The 19,855-nt window shown below is 38.7% G+C and overlaps 1 long non-coding RNA gene across 2 annotated transcripts in view; it reads right to left on the minus strand.

The window, feature by feature from the left end:
* Positions 1-236: 236 nt before the first annotated feature.
* Positions 237-19,855, minus strand: part of LOC136007319 (uncharacterized) — a 31,632-nt gene continuing 12,013 nt past the window's right edge. Inside the window, exons 4-5 of one of the 2 annotated variants that reach the window (XR_010609618.1) lie at positions 6,027-6,080; positions 237-266 (exon numbers count right to left, since the gene is read on the minus strand). This is a non-coding gene — a long non-coding RNA (uncharacterized LOC136007319). Of the gene's footprint in view, positions 267-5,599; positions 5,670-6,026; positions 6,081-19,855 lie in introns of those variants that run through there. The other variant, XR_010609619.1, reaches the window with a different exon arrangement.

Genomic DNA, 19,855 nt, shown 5'->3' on the forward strand with positions numbered 1-19,855 from the left:
AAAACCAACAAAAAACACAAACCAAAACAACCCACATAAAAACCCACCACAAATAAACTAACCAACATTTCAGGCATGCAAAGAATGCAAAAAACACCCGTCTCCAAACCTCAAATGCTTGAAGTGGTATTATATTAATCTTTTTAATGGATTTTACAAGGACATAAATTAACATTTCTGTTTCTTAATAGATGGTTTTTCTCACCTACTGAAAGTGGCAGTGCCATACAGATGATCGGTTTTCTATTTAGCGGAGCCATTTGTCTCTAAAAATGGGGTGCACAAAAACACAGCCTGATAATTTTCTTATTTGAACCCCTCTCCATTTTACTTTTCAATAAACAGTAGCCATTTAGCATTAAGTCTACATGGTGCTTAACAGCCAACTACTGAATACCAAATAATTCAGGTGCAAGAGCCACATCTGTGACACAGCTGAAGTGCAGCTCTATCACAGCCCTACGGAAAGCTGAGCAACTTGACAACAGCGAGCCATCATTAAGAAGCCGGACGGGGCTTAATAGCAAAGAGCTGTTCTCTGACTCTAATAAATGAACTGCAGTTTTATATGCTGCATAGCCACATTTGTTTCAGTGCTAGAAGATGCAAACAGCGTTTACACCTATAGCACTATGTCAGCTTCACCACGTAAATAAGTGAGACCCTGAAGAGTTGCTCACTTTTATAAGTTCTTGAAGAGCATGTAGCAAGAAAATATGAGCTACCCCAGCCTGGAAAAAAATAAAGACTTTGCTTTAGCTAGTATTTCAAAAGGCAAAGCATTTTCTTTGTATTTACTTCTATCCCCACAGCTATAATGAATTATTCAAGCAATCTCGATACAGTACAGGATTTTTGCCTTTATTTTATTTATTTGTCTATTTTATCACAGGCTACTTACAAGGGCAAGCATGCTGAGTCAATGCAGGTGTAAATCACCACACTTTTATGTTAATCAGTGGAACTAGGCAGGCTCACACCCATCACTTCTGACCCAATATATTTACTGCAGAAGAGGTTTTGATTGCGGTATTAATAATGGACTTGTTTATTGCTAGTTCTCAAACAATAAGGTTGGCAAGGTGTGTCTCGGTTTTTTTGCTTGTTCCCCCCGCCCCTCCAGTTTTCTTTAATAGCAATAGAAAACCAGGAAATGTTTAGTGCACCTAACTAATCCCTGGTTTCACGCATAGGCGCATTCCTTCAGGAAGGACTCTCCAGGTACGCCTAGCACGTTGAAATGTTCTGCAGTGTAGAAATCTGTGAGCTAGTTCTGAATGACCTGATACAGCCACTTGGCAGAGAACTTCACTACACAGAAGTGTCAGCTTGGTTTCTAAAAGCAGCAGAGTTACATCAGTGCTGCCTTCTGTCAGGACTAACTGGGTCAGCAAAGCACCCCACAAAGATGTCCAGGTGGTTTATAGTTCTAAAGGTCGTTGTTTCAGAGCTAGGTCATACCTCTGCACAGTTCTTACTCTCCCACTTTAAGGTCTAGACCTTCAGCTGATGACTCTGTTCCTAGTCAAGATATCCACGTTTGTTAAGTCTCACAAGTGAACTCCATTTGCTGCAGTCTGTATTTGACTTCAGAGCATTTCTAAACACTAATTTTCACTGGATAATATGAAGCTTCAGCAAGTTCAATGCTGTGAAATTCCATGATAGAAATGTCATCATTTTTGAAACAACCTTCACCAGAGAAAATAAAAATAAAAATGTAAGACCACACTGACTTGGCAAACCTGCACTGCACTGGAAGCAAAGCAAAGGAAAGGCTAACAAGACCCTGTAAGTGGCTTGTTTCCAAGATCGAAGGTAATCTGTGAATGACAGTGCTGGCTCCTATCAATACCTTCTTGGCATTAGGAGGTAAAATATGTGGACAGGAGACAGGGCATAAGTCCAAAGAGTCACTGTGTTCCAGGTAATGCTAGCTGGCATGAAAACCCTTTTAAAACACAACTGGCTATTATTGTTTATAGCAGCACTAATAGAGAAGCCACAGACATACAAATCAGAGCTGACAGTCTGGACCCTTACATTGTTTTGTATTGTTTATAGAAATATATTAAGCACTCTTTGTACAAGTCACACATTTATACAAATTAAAATGTAAAATGCAATAATACTCTGTTCTGTTAAAGCCCTTACTTGAATGAATGACTGAAGGATCTGAGCCTAGATCAGTGTAATATAAAATATATAGACCTCCAGGTATTGGTACTGAATGAGATCAAGTTGTGTGACATTAGTTTATTGTATTGCCATAGCTACCCTTCACATCCTTCGTGTAACACACGCAGGGGGTCAATAGCCTGGCTTTGGTCATTGCACATGAAATGAATTGTAACTATCTCACTGATATTTCCAGGTCTGTTGAGACATCTTTCCTTATGTTATGAGTTTGCAGGGGTGGGAACCATGCTGTCATTATTATTGTCTGAGGTCACAGAATCACAGAATCCCAAGGGTTGGAAGGGACCTAAAAAGATCATCTAGTCCAACCCCCCTGCAAGAGCAGGGTAACCTACAGTACATCACACAGGAACTTGTCCAGGCGGGCCTTGAATATCTCCAGTGTAGGAGACTCCACAACCCCCCTGGGCAGCCTGTTCCAGTGCTCTGTCACTCTTACAGTAAAGAAGTTCTTCCTGATGTTAATGTGGAACTTCCTATGTTCCAGTTTACACCCATTGCCCCTTGTCCTATCACTGGATATCACTGAAAAAAGCCTAGCTCCAACATCCTGACACCTACCCTTCACATATTTGTAAACATTGATGAGGTCACCCCTCAGTCTCCTCTTTTGCAAGCTAAAGAGACCCAGCTCCCTCAGCCTCTCCTCATAAGGGAGATGTTCCACTCCCTTAATCATCTTTGTGGCTCTGCGCTGGACTCCTTCAAGCAATTCCCTGTCCTTCTTGAACAGAGGGGCCCAGAACTGGACGCAATATTCCAGATGCGGCCTCACCAAGGCTGAGTAGAGGGGGAGGAGAACCTCTCTTGACCTACTAACCACTCCCTTTCTAATGCACCCTAAGATGCCATTTGCCTTCTTGGCCACAAGAGCACATTGCTGGCTCATGGTCATCCTCCTATCCACCAGGACCCCCAGGTCCCTTTCCCCTTCACTACTTTCCAGCAGGTCAACCCCCAACCTGTACTGGTACATGGGGTTGTTCTTCCCCAGATGCAAGACTCTACACTTGCCCTTGTTAAATTTCATCAAGTTTCTCCCCGCCCAACTCTCCAGCCTGTCCAGGTCTCGCTGAATGGCAGCACAGTCCTCTGGTGTGTCAGCCACTCCTCCCAGTTTTGTGTCATCAGCAAACTTGCTGAGGGTGCACTCAGTTCCCTCATCCAGGTCATTGATGAAAATATTAAACAGCACCGGTCCCAGCACCGACCCCTGAGGAACTCCACTAGTCACAGACCTCCAGCTAGATTCTGCGCCATTGACCACAACTCTCTGCCTTCTTCCTTTCAACCAGTTCTCGATCCACCTCACTACTTGATCGTCAAGCCCACACTTCCTCAGCTTATCTATGAGGATGCTGTGGGAGACAGTATCAAATGCCTTACTGAAATCAAGAAAAACCACATCTACTGCTCTACCATCATCCCTCCACCTAGTCACTTCCTCATAGAAGGCTATAAGGTTGGTCATACATGACTTCCCCCTCATAAAACCATGTTGGCTGTTCTTAATGACCCCCTCATCCTTGATATGCCTAGTGATGGAGTCAAGAATAAGTTGTTCCATCATCTTTCCAGGGATGGAGGTAAGGCTGACCGGTCTATAATTACCCGGGTCCTCCTTCTTGCCCTTCTTATAGATTGGTGTGACCTTTGCCATCCGCCAATCCTCAGGCACCTCGCCCATTTCCCACGACTTACCAAAGAAGATGACCAGTGCTTTCTGCCTATGTCCTGCAGTATTTATCTTAAAACAAATCATGAACATGAATTCCAGTGTCCTTTAAGGTATGAATTTGTAAGGTATCTGCCTGTCTATGCACACTTCTCCAATAATAATGTGAAACCCAAAATGATTAATGCAGGACTGCTAACAGATCCAGGTTTGTTGGCCAGTAATATCAGCAACTTACTGTAACTTCACGGGAGGTTTTAGCTTTGAGATGAAGAAGCAGGCAGTCAGAAATGGAACTCTGCATATATCAGGCTAATAATTCTGAACTAGCCTGGCTTAGGTGGGATCCAGGACAATGCAACTCATTTGAAAAAACCCTGCAGATTTCAATTTAACATGTTTTAAGGAAAGTTCAGGATAGCTTCCTAGTTAGTGTATTAGTGAAGTGTCTTTAACTGTAACAAGCAAAAACTGTAACAAGCAAGAGAAAAAAAGTAAGTGAAAGGGCAGGAAAACCAGGGTGCCTATTAACTCCACGATCTCTGTTTGATGATATTTTGTAAAATGTGGAACAAAGCTTAATTTCCAGTTATTTGGGACTCTAAGATCAAGAGAAGCTTTTGGCACCTGAAGAGCAGGTTCAGGTCATGTTCGGTGTAAGATGTAAAGACAGAAAAGCAACCAATGACTTTCCAAATATTAGGAAGCTAAATGTAGTAGCAGGGTTTATGCAACTGATATTAAGCCTATATTATGTAGGCTCCAAGTTCATACGTAGATATGCAGGCATCTACAAATTTCATGATGATTTGACCGAGTACTGTGTACTGCCGAATACTTCAAACTAACATTCAGATGAATTCAAGTTCAGCTATTCTGCAGCTCTTAGAGCATTAGATTAAAACAAGATTTAAAGCAAGATCCCAGGGGCTACAAGAGCCTTGTAATTGCTGCCACTAAGACTAATACAGTCATAGCTTATTAATGTAGACAGTAACACATAATGAAACGTCATTAATTCTCACATGTAATATTGGTTTCTAATTTGAGGGATTGTGTCCAATTATCTGTAGTTTAATTATTCAGATTTATAACTTGGCAACTCAGAACAAGGAAGTGCTGAATTCTTCTCCGTTAACTGAGAATTCAAAAAAATAAAATACATGTTCCTTGTAAGGGCAGCCTGTATATTTCACAAGTCTTTTTGCTGTTCTGGATTTACGATTCAGTTCTCCCGAATCATAAATTCGGGTATGATTTGGTAACTTTCACTGCATGTTTTATTCCAGATCTTGTTTCTTTATAATAATGCTTTTATCCATAAAAAGGCATTTTATTTCAGTGCCACTCCAAGGGGCTACTGTTTCAGTACTCAGAGGCACATTCCAGAAAAATCTGTCAGGCTTTCTACCAGTTATGAAGATCACCAAGTTTGTGTTTAGTATCTCAGATCACGCCTTTCTATTCGAGTAACTAATGATGTATCAACACAATAACATAAGACAGAGCACACCACCACCCCACACAGCTAACGTCAGTAGTGAACACTACTCCTGCTTTATTTTTTTTAAGCTTTTGAACCAGAAACTGATGTGACTTTTTTTGCTATATTAAAGAATGGTTTCAGAGAGAAAAGATGCCTGTTTCCCCAATACAATATATAACTGATTTGGAAAGAAGATGACAGATAATACATGTTTCCAGTCCCTAGATATTGTACTTATACCCCCACAGCAGCCTTCCAATATCTGAAGAGGGCCTACAAGGACGCTGGAGAAGGACTCTTCATCAGGGTCTGTAGTGATAGGACAAGGGGTAATGGGTACAAACTTAAACAAGGGAAGTTTAGGTTAGGTATAAGGAAGAAGTTCTTTACTGTGAGGGTGGTGAGGCACTGGAATGGGTTGCCCAAGGATGTGGTAAATGCTCCATCCCTGGCGGTGCTCAAGGCCAGGCTGAACAGAGCCTTGGGTGACACGGTTTAGTGTGAGGCGTCAATGCCCATGGTAGGGGGGTTGGAACTTGATGATCTCGAGATCCTTTCCAACCCTAATTATTCTATGATAATGTCAGCCAAGAAGCTAGTACTTGTTATTGCCAAGGGTAATTTTTTAAATAAGCCCATTAGCATTTCATGTATTTTTCTCCCTACCTGAGTCTGCGGACACTCTGAAGCTCCTCACTGAAATGGCTTCAGAAGTGGGCCCTAAAAAAAAGAAAAAACAAGAGAAAAAAAAAAAATTCTAAGTCATTCTCCACAGAAAGCACTGCTGATCTCAGCTGCAAGGCTTCCTCAGCCTGCTCAGCAGGGAAGCATGAAGATGTCAGGTAAACATAATCATGCTATTTGTGGAAAGTGTAAGATGAGAAAGAGGGAGGGTAATGAAGCATAGACAGAGCAATTCAGTTTCCCAGCCTATTTAGGTAGATTGTCTTTCTCTAATTGTTTTTCTCCCTGGAGGTACAAACACAGCAAATTTCGATACCATAAAGTTAAGCTTTATTATTGCAGCTTTCAGTTCTTTCACAAAGAAATATGTACTGTATTATAGCAGCACCGAGAAGCAATGCTATAGTTAAGGATGTGTCAGCAGTTGTGCTACAGACCTCTATTTTTCCATGAGATGTAAAAACTAGTTTTAGGCTAAAATCAGGCTTCTAAGGTAAGGGTCCAGATTCACGTGAGCTAATGGAAAAACAAAAGTTCCTAAGCATGTTCTTTGGTAATTCTGGACAATAACAGTCCTTCCAAAAAAAAGAAAAAAAATCTCTTCCTCCTCCTCTCCCCCCAAAATACCCTGATATCATCTATATTACAAAAGGTTGGATAGATACAAGTTGAATGTATCATTTTGCAAGGGTTTAAGTATAGCCCCCGGTGACTTTAGTCATTATCTTCAGTATGAAATGAATTTCATCCCAGTATAGCAAAAGATCTAATTTTTAATAGGCTTTGTCCAGCAGAAACTAATCCAACAAAGCACATATTTACCTCATTAACACTTAAACAGGTGAACAGTTCATTTGAAACCATCAGGACAAGATTGTTCATCACCTTGCAGGACAGAGTTCGCAAAAACACTAACGCAGGCATATTTTCAAATTCAAGACGACACTGAAAAACGTAGTATTTCTGTATTCCCTTGCTCTATTTCACAGTGAAAATTAGCAACTTTAATAACTAGAGTTTTTAAAATTTCCTTAGGCAGGCAACAAATAATAGAAGAAAGTTTATTCCAAAAAGTAAGGTCAGTGAGCACGTATTTAAATTCAGATACTGGGTATGCACTGACATCCAAAGTTAGAGCCACACAAATGCAAGACACCAGTAAAGCAACTAACTTCTAAGTAGCAGAGAACAAAGTGAGCCCCCAAGTTAGATGTAACAGCTGATAGGAAAGCAAATTAATGATGTAGTAGTAAGACCTAACTCTTAAATCATCTACTTATGACTAGATCTTAGAGTGCTTTCAAAGCAATTTGATAGCATTACCCAGATTTCACACAGAGAGAAAGCAAAGCTATACAGATTAAGAGATTTATCCAAAGTCATCCACCAAGCCAATGACAAGAGTTAGGAGCAATAGCCCAGCAGACTGGCACCAGTTCAGGCACTGCTCATATGGTGCTTTTTCCTGCAGCAGATGACCAGTACAGTTCAGCATGCCTCCTGCCCCCTGCAGACTTGGCTGTTTGAGCCACTGATTGTGCAGTGCAGCCTGAACAGGCTACCACTAGAAATTAACTAAGTCCTGGGTCCTCAGACGCATCTTGTCAACCATCTGATCACTTGCTCCTACCAACATTAAGTGTCAAAGTGACACGCACTAGCTACCTAGTACTTACCACAAAGTGCAGAAGCCTGCACTGGGGTGGTTACAACAGTGTTGCACAGCAACTTTCCCTCCTAAGTTGTTCTAAGTTGTGCGCTCCTCTCACTAATGCAAGTGCCCCCAGGCTGGCACCACCCCAACTGAGCTGTTGTTCGCTGGGCACCTGGGTTAGAGCCAGGGCTTTCACACCTGCCTGCTGACATGGGGTGGAAGAGGAGGGAAGCGGAGCTGGGAGCGTGCAGTAGAAGCAAAATGGGTGTTTGATGGTCAGGTTCCTAGGGTGACACATGTGAGAACCAAGTAAAAGATTAAAGCATTGCACTAGGTGCTGCAAAATGAAACCTCAAAGGCAAAAGCTTCTGGAGACATTAGTATGGGCTGAGATAATGTGCAGAAGGCAGAGAGGTTGGAGGATGTGTGATAGCACGGAATGTCACAGTGTCTGGAGACAGGTACAAGGAAATAGCAGTAGGGAGCCCCTAGGGTCAGATCAAAATGCTAATAGATGCCATTATTTAGAGGACTGTGCTACAGGATGTAGAGTACTACAAAACCTGGGCTCTTGAGTGTGCATCAGAGATAATCCCCTGAGTGAGCTGACCCTAGATCTCATGAAAAGAGAGTAACAAGACTGTTTCATTAGCTGCAGGTCTTTAATGGCCTAACTATGCATTTAGATTGCATAATGCTAGATCAGAGAGTAATTTTTACTCTCTCTCCAAAGCCATTTGCTTAGGATGGAGAAGTACTATTTGTTTTCTGAAAACACTCCAGCAAAAAGGTTTGAGAAACACAGAAAAAGGCTACAGTAGATGTACACTGGAAAGAGAGTAGGTCAAAAGAAATCATTTCACTGTCTGAGGGTTCCTATCACAAAGACTACACTGTTTCCCAGTCCTGAGGTCCCCACTACAGCAAAGTGCCAAAGACTAAGTAGTTAATGAAGGGTGCCTGGCATTCTACTCCGCTGGAAGAGAATACCGTGCATTACTTACACATACTTCCAACCAACATTTTGCCACTGCTGCATTGGTCTAGCAAATGCACCATGTGACATCTTAATACAACAACCGCTTTCAGCTCTTATAAGTGTGAAGCACCTGGAAGCATAAGCATAACCCATAAACAGATAAGAAAAGTGTGTGTGTGGGGGGAAATAAATTTGTTATTTTTTTTGCCACTAATTTTTCTTAGTGATTATCTAGTGACCAATGAAGCACACCAAGTATTTTTCAGTAGCGTAATTATGTTCAAGGGTATTGGCAGACTGCTAATAATGCAGTCAAGATTTCCACTGTTTCTGATGTTTTATTTTAGCTTCTGCCTTTCACATTCCCTTTTGCTTACAGCATCTTATCCACAGCCACGAAAAAAAAAGGCATTCAGAACTGCATTCACATTGTCAAAGAGAAAAGAAACCTTCTTGGTCAACTACTTCTGTGGGTATTCTGTGGCTAAAAATATGCAGGCTGCTATGCTGCAAATAATATCATCCAAAAAGAAAATTGTTTGATTTATGGTTTGCTTTCAACAACAAACGTTGGACCCCTGCAACAGTGATGGGTATATTTCAGTTGCTTAGGTATTAGATATGCATGTATATGTAAATACATGTATACACATCCTATTACATATCTGAGAGGAAAAAAACCCCAAGTTAAAAATCTCCAGTTCCCCATCCCCTCCCAGCTATCCAGGTAAAACAATAAGCAGTTCAGCAGGTGACATTATGTGTATGGGGTGAAACACAAATTTCTGCCAAGAAACAATATGTGGTAACTTTTTACTTACAGGGCACAGAGGGAATACTCAGTTTACACAGCTAATTGTCAATACTTGTCTGAGTATTTTGATTGCTTTACTTCATTCTATACTACATGCAACACAGTGTGCACCAGTGCTGTTGTGTGGTTCACATAACATCTTTTCTAACACTATGAAATACAACCTTTTCCCTTGTATTTGTACTATTTCGTGCACTTCTACAGAGGCAGCAGCAGTTTAGTGCAAAGTATTTTGTATGACACTAGAGCACCCCTGTAGTTACTGTAAACTAACACCATTCTTTCATGGCAACAAAAGCACACCTGTGTATATACTAGCTGAAGACCACACATCATCTATGCCTTCCTTAATAACATGGTAAGAATTACTTCACAGATAACAGAAATCACTGGAGAATTTAATAGGAAATAACCTTACCAGGTTGCAATTTTTTAGAATATAATTGAGTGTTCAGAGCACTCAATTAGAACATTAAAATGTTATCTCAGTTTTTTATTAATTCGATAAATTTTGGGAAAAAATACCACCTCCAAACCAATCTATTTTAAAAAGATGAGATGCCATACTCAATGAAACATATTTCCAGTGACGTCATGGGATGCATACACTAAAAAATTAATGAGCATGTCATGAGTTAACAGGGAGTAATTTGACACTATGATATGGGTTTACACTGCCATGCATTTAAAGAAAGAATATACGCTTGTTTTCTAACCCAGTTAACAGGACATAGACTTAAAAAAAAACATTAAAGTGTCACTCTGCTCTGACTCCACTGAATCCTGAACTCATGTTAATATAATGGCAAGCAAGCAATGAATAGTTTATGGAAATAACATGCCAGCACACAGAAGAAAGATTCTGTTCTCTACCTGGTAGACAGTGCTTATTGTAATCAGGAAGAATAATTGCAAGAGGACACCTTCTCTCTTAAGTGTACAGTCATTTGCAAATCCTAAAACGCAACTCGTGTCAAGCTGCACAGTGCCCATCTTGTGTATGCTTTTGGCAGCAAGGCATTTAGACTCATGATTAAGAATGTACAGTTCACTACAAGAAATCAGTCATTTGAATCCAGCAGTGATAAGTATTGATTTTCAACCAATGTGATTTCTTTCTGTATTAAAAAAAAAAAAAAAAAAGAGAGAGAGAGTGAGAGAGAGAAAAGAAAGAAAAAGTAAAAAAGCAGCCAAAAAGCAGCCTCTATTGGGCTTTTTCCTTCATTATATCCACAGGAACTGAAAGAATAATTACAAAAAGGAGGTGCTAAAGCTTACAAAGTTCAGGTTTTGGCTTCCTTAATTTTCTGCGCCTTTTTTCTATTTGTGATTTTTTGGAAAAGCTTATTTTGGCCATTGAAAATCCATTGGTGTGGTACTTTTCACATGCAGAAAAGAACTACAGTGCAGTAAAATAACTACAACTGGATCTGTCCTTTATAGAATCATAAAATACTTAGGGTTGGAAAGGACCCCAAGATCATCCAGTTCAAATCCCCTTGCCATGGGGGGGGGATGCCTCACACACTACACCATGTCACCCAAGGCTCTGTCCTACTTGGCCTTGAACACTGCCAGGGATGTGTAAAGAACATTAGTATAAATTAAAAGGTGTGATTAGATTTTTACTTCGTTAACAGTGACTTAAAACTGGTAGTGATTAATCACACTAGCATAGATAATAAAGGAGTGCTTGATACCAAATTAGTTACCTGGCTATTGTAGCATATTTTTTGTTACTATGTTTGCTAGCTAGCATCCATTTTCAGTTACTATTGACATATACTTCCCCTCATTCTGGTTAGAGGCTTTAGATACGCATGTCTTCTAAATTTCAGTAATTGTTTCACTTAAAATTACAGTACCATTTGTGCTGAAAAGTAACTCCTATATAATACTGGCAACAAGTTTCGTAAACAAAATTACAAGTACAAGCAGGTGGAAAGTCTGCAGGGATCCTATTTTTTGTGGAGCTGTTTTCAAACTATTCCTGCTATTAAATTATTGAAGGTGAGAGCTTGCATTTGCAGAGATTTTATCTGCCACTGGCTTTGTTTCTCTAATAAGACAACAGAAAGTTCCAGTCTTCTATACTTGCTGTTATTAGAAACCAAATTTATTATGATGATGCACAAAAGCCAGAGGCAAGCTGGTTCCATTTCTGAACCTAGGGATGTCAGGAAGGGTCACAAAAGCCTCAATGGTGCCTGTCTTTAATAATTCAGGATTTTTCATCCCAAGCCCATATATTAAAAAAAATGCTGATTCATCTTATTTTCATGATTTAAAAAACAAAGCAAAACAAAACAGCACAAACTCTTCACCTTAATCTAACAGATGAAAATACTGTAATATTCCCTACCTACTTAAAATTCACTGAACATCCTGGAAGAAGAGTACAGTTTCATATAGAATGCAATATAGAATACTGGAGACATATTAATGCAAACATTACAAAGTTGAAACACATAAAATATTTAGGAAACTCAGAAACAAGAAGGAATAATGCCAGCTAATCTGACCCCTTATGCAGTATTAGTTACTGTTTAGTGCTACTGTTACTGCTGAGCTGCTTACACATTTAGCGCTCCAGGAAATTACTGAAATTGATGAAAAATAAAGAACTGATGTATTAAATGCTTTTAAAAATACATCATTGATTGATACAACCGTAATGCTATAAAAGCTATATGCCAGGATCTGAATACCAGTATAGAAAGGCTGAGATGTAATCTAAGACTTGTACTTCGTTTCAGAAATGAACAATAAACATTTTAAAAATTAATGTAGTGAAACTGGTTTTATAGTAATTTATCCTGCAGAGCAGTTCATATTACCATGAACTCAGTAGGTAGTGTATAAAGAAAGAAAAAGCCTTTTCTTCCCCCCTTAAGACTGGTTCAGAAATGGCACATCCTGTCTGCACTATGACTCAGTATATCACCGGCATGACCACATTTTAACTCATATTTTATTCCTACAACTTGAAATTGCTGTTTGGCTTCTCTTACCACACAATGGTGTCTGGTTGATGCCCATTATGAAAACTCAATCTGCAGACTGCCAATTTATTACAAAACTATCAATATTGACAGCAAACAGTGTCCAAAGCAATAATACACATTTAGTTACTGAAATTTCTGGTTTTCCTTAAATAACAGTCTGTATTCATATATGATATAGCATGAAATAGAAATAGATGTTGTCACCACAGTTTAGGCCATTGAAAGTACTTGCAGAAATTGTAAAAAACATAAATCAGGCTGGCACAGCTTAGAACTTGTGTACAGAAGAGAAACATTTCCAGAAGAGAGAAAGTTGCTACAAATATATATATAGCCCTGGACAGTGGCATTTAGTTTTTTTATTGACTCAGTAGGATTTAAGATTTCAAACTGAGTCATGATGTTACAGAACAGAGTGGGTATTGTGAAAGGCATGAGACACTTCAGCATCCATCTCCGGGTACTTTAGTTGGGCACCTAAAATCATGAGTTCCAATTTCGGAATTTAAAGGCAAGCTGTATAAATTCACAAGACCTTTCCTAGAAGCAGGCTACCTTTACTGGTGCCAATGTAGATTAAATCCTGTTTTATAATTAACTAGTTTATTTTCACATCCTTATTCTGTATGTGAGCAGCAGTAGCTTTTGAAACATTTTAAATAGTGACAAGCAGAGTAAGTGATACTACTTGACAACATTAGGAGTATAACACTGCACATTTCTCAGGTGAGATACTATGCTTCCTTGCAAAGGTCTCATTTTTTCTTATATCTATTTTAAAAGTACAGGTGGTTAGCTCATTACATGGAGATCCTGCAGTTGGATAGAAGCTCCTTAATAAAATTACTTTATTAATATATTTCTATTTGTTTTAACCTTTAATCCCTGGGGTCAATTTACATTTCTTCATTTCCAATAAACCTTTGTAAAAATGGTCACAATGACTTCTAGACAAACCGTGCACATCACCACAGACAGCCTCAGGCACAGGAAAGTTATTCCATCTGAAATTTTATATGAGACTTAGATCATTTTTCCACCACCATTTTAGGACTGCTATACAACTGCCCATCAGATACTGAATGGCAATGAAAACACAACAGCGCAGATGACTACAGCTCTGCTATATGGGGTGTTACACTAAGGTCAGTGCTAAATAAAGCAATATAGTGCTAGCAATGTTTCTTATTTCACGTGTGCTGTATTTCAAAAGGAGAGTGGAAATCTATATTTGAAATACAGATACAGATCAGCAATATACTGCTTTAGTGATTTGTTGGGTTTTTTTTCCCCTATGGTGTGCTGCATATGCTTTGCCAACAGAGGGACTAGTTTAAGGTACCATAACACAACCACATAAAAAAATATTCTGGTTTGTGTGGTTTCAAATTAAAAACATGGAATTCGGTAACTTTAATGCAAGGTTTGGCTTAGGTCCCTCATTAACCAAGGTATCAAAAAAAATAAAAAATCATTTCACCTGTTACACAGGCACAAAAGTTCAGTAATAAACAAGCTCTGTATTTTGGGTGACACCTGAACCTGAATGTCACTGAACCAGGCTCTTAACTGATATGAGTTCCTTTGGACCAAAGAGTGCTTCAAAAATACTGGTAAAAAGTATTTGTGTGGTAAGTGTGCCAAGTTTATTTGTTCTATTAATTTACCAAACAGTATCTTTTCCCCTGAGGATGGCATATTGAGAACAACATTTTTTCTTAAATTGAGGAATTCATGCCAGTTCACTGATTTTCAAGATAGGCTTGTGTATTTCTGCTGTCTCATAGCATCATCTGCATCACAGCAATAAAAGTCCACAGACAGCACTGTGTTGCCCATCTGCAGGCGATCAACTTGGAGAGCTGCACTTGTAAGCTTGCAGTTCTCAATGATCATCATCTGCTAGAAGCAGGGTTTTCTTCTGGTACAGTTTGTTGCACATTCTTCATATAAGGGTAACAACCTGTTCTTCTGAAGTTACTACCATGTCTAGCAAATCTGCATGAGTTTATGACTTTTTCCCCCAACTTACTGTGCCTACATCTGCATGAATACATGTCAGGTTGGTCTCACTTCCCTTTCAGTGTATTTCATTGCTACCAGTCTCTTAAGTATGATGATTCCTGACCATATCTGTATCTCAGTCAACAGCACTCCTACTTGTACTGCTTCAAGTACCATGCTTCCCTTTTGCTTTCTCTAAATGCAAGGTGAATATCCAGTTACTCCTTAAGGGCATTAAAAATTACACAGAAAACTTCCAGAGTCTGAAGAAAGAGCTGAGGGTAAATAATGGCAGACAGTGCAGTCTCATTGATGCAGTCCTTTTTTTTTTCTACTGGTGAACATAGTGAAGATTTTTATGATTTTACTTATTGCATATTTTTAACTGTTAATAGTTGCTGTGAATAATTCTAGCACTGTATTGCAGTATAGCCATCTATCAAGCTATTAACCTTTTGATTTCTGTTCCTTGTATCTTTAAGTTTCAAACTCTCAGAAAAATTCAAAACCACTCTGTGCTGTAGTAAGAAGGAATAGCTCAAAGTCAACCTAACAAAAGTAAAATCCATGAGTTTTCTATTTTCACTGAAACATTAAGAAAGAAGAATTTAATACACTTTGAGTGAAACGGCCATTTAGCTTTCCTGCGCATGATACAAGTTCCTGTTTGTCCATATATTCGCTTTGCTATTTATTTGATTGTTTTGTAAAGCATTTTGGTACTCCATGGGTAGGAAAATATATCATACAAGACTGAAATTAAATTGTCTGTTCTGTTGAAGATGAAACATTCTCCTAAGGGTTTATCCTACTACAGACTTAGAGCTGTATAGAGATAAGCGGGTGTTTTATAATTCAAGCTCAGTAGCTTGACTACTACTGTCAGTTTTATATGTTTAATAATATATCAAATATTTTGATCCACGGGGTGCCATATACATACAGAGAAATGAAACACAGATCTCATTAACTAGTGTTTTGTTCTTTACAGGGTCTTGCTACAAGCAAATACTGAAACTTGCCTGAAAAGTTCACATGTTACTTTGTCGGAAAAATCAGCATCTGCAAATATGTCCACTCTGCATTAAGCTTTGTTTTTGAAAATCATTATATCTATAATCACCTCTATAAATGCTATTGGAGATTCAGAAGTTGAGAATAAATAATGAAATCTCAGCTGCCTACAGAATTGGAAAAAAGCTATTAAATATATGCTTTAGTATCAGTTTCTTTGTTCTTTCCATTAGTGATGACACTACTTCTCGAGTCAGTGGCTCTTGCAAATGACCTTTATGTGGCAGCAGCAGGAAAATAATGTCCTTTGCCTACCTCAACGGACGGTTGTAGAAATACCAATTAGAACTTCAGCAACCTCCTTTGCAATTATTGCCATCTATTAATTTAGAGATGCGGATGGCATATGAAACTTTCTTCAGACTTGCACAGCCATAATTTAATTCCCAGTATTCTTTGTTTCTTCCCTGTATCATGAAAGAGATGTAGAACGCACGTGCAGGGAGAAGGCTCATGGACCTGCTTTTTCTATGCTCTGATGGCAGACTGACAAGTAAGTGAATTAACAATAAGAATTGAACTACATGAATTATGAATTCAAGAGCAGAAAGACCTTACCTCTCCAAATTCAGGTTTACAGGATAATCCATAAGATTCATTCTGCTTAATATGCCCGCAGCATACAGACCAATTAAGAGGCAGGGAGAAAAGACACAAATGGAGAAAGCATTATAAGAAAATTATAATTTAGATCCTTTCCATAGAAAAAAAGCTAATAGCTAAATAGCTAATTTTTTCTTGAAAAATGGTGTATTCCAGCCAGTGTTAGCCAATGCGTCTGTATGTATGTATGTACATTTTTCACGGGTTTAACTTATTGCCAAGAGCCCTTACACCAGTGAAGAGATTAAACTCCTGCAGAACCGCCACATTAAGCTCCCTCCTGGATTTAGTTTTCCCCCCATATTTGCAGCATACAAAACTTTTCACTCCAAACTTTCAACCTTCTCAATGTTTCAAGCACAGTTTGACGCCCAATTCAGCAGTTTGTCAGAAACTTGAATGGATGGCCATACCCTTCTGACATCCTCATGAGAAAGAAAAGGAAATGCCATAATACGTCACTGACATGGCCAAAATAAAAAGTGTCAGAACTGAAGATAAAGATGGATAGTGGCAGGTCAATCATTAATTCAAACAATTAGAAGAGGAAAGATGTAATATTTGTCTCCTACTTACCTTTATCCAAACCCCAGTATTTTGTGAAATGATTCTTAAAAAAGGCAAACCAGAAATGCATAACCATGGTGGGGTTCAGAGGAAGTAAAAGAAAGGCAATCTCCAATGAGAGAAATGAATAAATCTCATGTTTTGTTTTTGCTATCAGGAAGGAGGAGCACAACATGAACTGAGTAACATCTTCAAGTTACAGTGCTACACAACTCTGATGCTGATGGAAAATTAGTTCAGAAATCATGGTTAATGACTGAGCTAAGAAAAAGGGAGGCAATAACTGACACCGGAAATGAGTATAAGACTCCTGGAAAAAAATAAAATAAAATAAAATAAATCCCCAAATCCAACAATGTAAGCAGCAAAGACAATATTCTCCGAAGGCAAGAGTAAAGCGCCACACTTAATGCCTTTTACAAGCACCGAGCCTGCTCACAGAAACCCACAAGTCACAGAGAGGTCTAGTATAAATACATTTTTCTCAACTCAGAGGTGTCAGAAAAAGCATCCTGGGATCACACAGCCAAATGAACAAGGAGAGCAAAGATGGAATGATAACTTGCTTAGCTCTTTCTCCAGAAATATTTTCCTAAGCAGACTCAAATGATTAAGATGCATAATACTGCTGCCAAATTCCAAGCAAATCTGAGGCAGTTGAAAACAGACTTTCTGAAGAGCCCTTGATGGCAGCACCAGCTTTAAGTGAGGCAGACCTGAGCTGGCATTCACTGACCCAGGGGAGCATAAATGTTATCACTTCACTTCCACAATAGTTACTGCAGCAAGAACAAGATTTTTGGTTGATAAGGTTGGTTCGAGTCACCGAGGGCAAATCACAGGTATAAGAGAAGTGACCATAAAATAGCTTATTGAAAAACTATTGAAATGAATAAAGCAACCCCTTTGTCTTCAAAGGCCTGTGGCCAGCGCACCAAGGAAATCTGGACAGTCTTTTGTGAATAAAGTTTCAAAATACACATTGTCCAAGATCAGACACTTATTCTGTGTAGATGGGTTACATCTATCATACAGATTACAGTCTCACAGCAAAACAGAATGAAGCTTTCCAATTATTCAGTGGAGTACCTTGCATAGCCAAGCCCTGACTTCCTTCACCACAGTGAGAAAAAACTCCCGCTTCCAGAAGGCATGATTTTTTTCACACACACCCCATCATGGAAGTTTTGTTTAGCAACATGACTTCAAATTCAAGTGTACTATATTCAATGTATTCAACTGATGGGATAATATATATATCACAACTGAAAATCAAGACAGTCTGAGCCTATCCCTTGTTTAAGCTGATTTGCTGTCAGCCAGCCAGCAAAGCCCTCAAACTCTGCGTGCCCCAGTTTACCTACCTATAAACAGGGTTTTAATAACACTATTCTACTGCACAGTAAGACCTTGCGCATTAGCATGTGTAACATAGAGGGAAATAAATGATAAATCATTACCTAAAGACTAAGCGCTATTATTCTGAATGTGTACAGTGATAATAATTTGCTTTTATAGACTAGTAAAATCATGAGATCATAGGAATAAATTCAGATTAGCATGTGTCAGAGGGGCATGGAAGACCATATGAGGTGACATTCTGATTTAATCTTTTACAATGCATTTTTGCATAGCAAAATTTGTTTTAGAAGTGCTTTATTAAAAAAATGAATGTATTTATTTCCAGATTATGGGAAGTCTTGGTTAAAAAAAAAAAAATACACTTTACCTGAAAAATTGTAATAATTTCAAATATCAATTATTCATATTTTTCAATATAGCTCAGAAAACTCAATAAACCTTTAAGTGCAGAATTAAATACTTGCAACAAGGCTATGAAAAGGGGAATGTTTTCTTTGTTTAAATTATGTAGAGAATTGGTTAATGTATCTGTCTTTAGCTTACTAGCATTTTTTTTTATAAGAATATAAATTCAAAGATCTTTCCTCAATAGTGCAAGGCATGCTTTTCTTCAAAAACTGCATTGTCATGGTGCAACACAGCCACATGATGACAAGTAGGATTCTGGCGTAAATTCTTCCAGGTATAAAAAGGATGATGTGGTTTGGAAAGAAATGAAGTAACCTTATAAGGAGAGAAAGTACCATTCAGTGAGGCAGCATTTTGGCCAGACATTCTTGTGCAAAACAGCTGCAGATCCAGTGCTAAGCCCACATACTGGATTAAAGAAATTACTGTGATTTCAGCAAAGGACCACAGCCCTGTGAAAAAGGCTGCAATAATGGTCTAAGACTCAAAGAAAGTGACGTTGAAGATGCCTTGTCTCTCAGTTAAGAAGGGGAAGATCAAGAAGATGCCCTTCTCCTACTCCTTTGGGAGGTGGATGTGGATCAGTAACTAGCCCACTACAGCAATACCAAAGCACATATTGCTAGCTAGGGGACTAAAAAGTCGTGTTTAATTCTGAGTGTTCATCTGTCGCAGCAATAAAGCACTGCTCCAGTGTATGTATATGCATATTTATATCCTCACTTACACACCTGTAAGGCTGTCCACACTTGCAATTACATTCAGGGCAGGAGTTTAACATTCCTCAGATCTCTGGAGTTAAATTATAAACTGGGTAGTCAGAATGAGATAACTTTGCCCAAAGTAGCTATTGCTGTTCTCTGTTCTTCCCAGTTCCAGACATTTTTGAACATTTTGCTCATGCATCCAAATATTCAGGGGAGGTATTGCAGTAGCAAGCTAGGCTCTTTGGTCATGATGCAGTTGAACTATGAAAAGTTCCAAAGATGAACAAAACAGCCTTTTTCCCTGAAGACTTGTCATTCAATTAAATGTATGCTTCTCATTAGGGTTCTGCTTGATATTTTGATTTTCTTTTCTAGTTAAGCAACAAATCTTTTCTTGGCCATGTTTAATTACCAAGAAACCAAGTTATCTTCTTAAAACACTACTTTTATTGAATAAGGCACTGTATACCTCTTCTGATATTGACATTTTCCCCCATCTAATAGATTTATAAAACTTCCATTCTACAAACAAGATGGAAATGAAGAATGTATTGATGATAGCATATACTCCCACACAAAAATGTTTAACAGCAAATAACTACTAACTTTTTCCACAACAGAGGAAGTAGTATTA

Source organism: Lathamus discolor, chromosome 1 (genome assembly GCF_037157495.1).
Source record: "Lathamus discolor isolate bLatDis1 chromosome 1, bLatDis1.hap1, whole genome shotgun sequence".
In the NCBI taxonomy this organism is placed as follows: domain Eukaryota; kingdom Metazoa; phylum Chordata; class Aves; order Psittaciformes; family Psittacidae; genus Lathamus; species Lathamus discolor.